This window comes from Condylura cristata, unplaced genomic scaffold, assembly GCF_000260355.1.
Source record: "Condylura cristata isolate star-nosed mole 26May11 unplaced genomic scaffold, ConCri1.0 scaffold00003, whole genome shotgun sequence".
Lineage (NCBI taxonomy): Eukaryota > Metazoa > Chordata > Mammalia > Eulipotyphla > Talpidae > Condylura > Condylura cristata.
Window position 1 is genome coordinate 39,813,153 of NW_004567104.1, and position 2,817 is coordinate 39,815,969.

Here is a 2,817-nt window from a genome sequence, read left to right on the forward strand (position 1 = left end):
AAGTAAGATATGCAAGTCTTATCAATTTAAGGGGTAATTCTGCAATTAACAAAATTAAATTTTGGGTTTCAAAGTCTGTCCTATAAGAAATAAGTGATTCTTTCAGGGTCACCACAGGAGTTGTTGGAGTCTCTATGACTTGAGCTAAGATAATAATGATCTGAGTTTGTAATTTTTTTTTTTTTTGCATGCTCTCCAGAGCACTCAGAAGCATCACTGTTACCACAAAGTCATCTGGTACTTTAAGATTTCAGAGGGTGTTTCATCACCATCAACCTCAGGTGATTAAAAATGGTGCCAAGGTATGGTATGAATTTCTCATATCCCATTTCCATTCAATAAAGAATTACTACTGTGTTCAAAGCTAAAGACATGTCGAAACTAACCTTGGAATCCATTTTGAAGGTCTGTTCCCTAGGACCACCTCTCATTCCAAATATCACATCAGTATCCATTAATAAAAGCAGAATCATACTAAGTACTCCCCCACAAAGAATTTAACATAAGGAACTGGTTAAAGAGATGTATTTAGAACTAAAATGTAAACATGAAACACTGAAATAATACAGAGTTAACTGCTAGTATCACTTACACTCCTGGAACTGAGGAGACAATCTAAGAGTTTGGGGTTATCAGAATTTAGACTTATAGAAGATAGGAACTGCAGTTCAGGGACCCAGATCAAAAACACCAGCTAGGTGTTGCTAGTACCTTTGAGGGGTCAGCTGGTTCTGTGAGTATGTCAAGGAGTCCAAGACTAGAATGAACTGCCATAACCTGGGATGAAGACTAACGATGGGCAGCACTGTTAGGAATAAGGCAGCAAACCGGATTAAGTCCCTTCTCTCCTCCACCTGCCTTCAGTCTCCCTCTAGTGGCAGGTATTGGTAATACTACCAGTTGGTAAAGACCAGTCAGTATGGCAGTTCTGTGCCAGCATCACAAAGTCAGTAAAGCTATGCACCAAAAGATGATGCCTTGGTCAACAAAGAGTCACATATATGACAGTGGTCCCTATATATAATCTAAATGCATAGTACCATCTAGGTTTGTATAACATTCTACGATGTTCACACGTCACAGATGAAATCTCCTAACAACCCATTTCTGTATTCTCCATTGCTAAGTCACATAAGACTGTAGAAAATACAGAGAGACCTGCCAGGGCAGGACTGAAGACAAGAGACCATAGCTGTCTAGACAAAAAGTGTATGTCTCTGAATACTGGCACATATACACACACACCCCACATATATACTCTAAGACTTTGGGACACACTATTTTGACATCAAAATAGTATCTAACATTAAAAATACATTTTTTCTCATTCTAACAGCAACACATTTATTTTCCTAAAGTAAAATGAACTTAAAGTACAAATGAATTTGTAGAAAATAAAATTATCCATCCTACTATTGGAAAGATAATTGTTAGTACCTTCATTGAGATTTTTCCAGACCATTTTCTCAAAATGTAAATGCATACTGATTCACATTGTAGATAGTTTTCTAAACTGATTTTTAAAAGTTACCATAGCATCATTCCCACATCATTCCCACACCCTAGCTCCTAGAATCTGTCACTATATTATCTTACATAGCAAAATGGGCTTGTAGATTAAGTTAAAGATTCTGAGATGGGGAGGTTATCCTGGATTTGTTTGGGGGAGAGGGGTCAATGTAATCACACGTGTCCTTTTAAGAAACACGCAAGTGGGTCCAGAGAAGAGAGGATAGACAGAAATTGAAAATACCGTTCAACTCGTTTTGAAAATGGAGGATGGACCATGAGCCAAGGACTCAGGTTGCCTCTGGAAACTGGTAAAAGCAAGGAAATAATTCTCCAGCTCTGCCTCCTTTAGTCCAAAATGTAGTCAAGTTTGGCTTCTAATCTCCAGAAATGTAAGATAACTTTTTGTTGTTTTCAATGAGTTTTTAGTAACTTGTTACAGCAGCAAAAGAAAACGAATACCCACACTCAGTTGGGGCCGCCTTGGACCAAGAGAATCAGAAGAGGAAGCCAGAAGGCCAGAGACCAATCAGAGCCCTGTGAGACCATGGATATGGGAGGGAAACAGGTAACAAGAACGCGTTTCTTACTTGTTCGCTGCCTGGATACGTTTCCTTTCTCGCAGCTGCAGCAGCACAGGTGTCTGGTGGCCCTGCCTTAGTACCGCTTTTTGTGTGTGAAAGTTGAGCTCTGGAAAGCTAGCTCGGGCCACCACTGGTTTCGCAGTGGTAGCTTCTGGGCTGGGTGCTTCTGGGCAACGGCATGGGGGTGACCTCTGCCCTTCAGTTTTGGAGATCAGGTCCATCCCTCTCTCGCCCCACCTCCATTACACTGCTCCCTGAACCCAAATTCCTTATGGTTCAGTCTGACTTCCGAGCAACCACAGAAATCACCAGGCGCAGGTCCATAACAATCTCAAAGTAAATTGCTCCTTCTTGGGTACAACGCCACACGTTGCATAAGCCTCTTAATTTAGTTTCTTCTCCGTCCACCCCTAAAGTCTGAGGCGGAGTTGGGGTATGCACCAATTCAACTTCGGGCCTCAGGTTCAATATTACAAAGTGTGTTTGACTAGTACCCTAGTGTACCTCAGAATACGAACAGGGAGTGTCAACTGCTGAGTCCTCATCCCAGGAGCATGACTGGGTAGTACTCGCATGGGACGTTCCTCCGCAAAACTCTCCCAAATGGCTCTAATACAAAGCCAACTTTTGGTGACCAGAGGCTGGAAGACAATCGGGCCCTTTCTAGGTCACACAGTCTGTGGTGAACGAATCCATGGCGTCTCCTCCTATGCCCTGCCCCGCC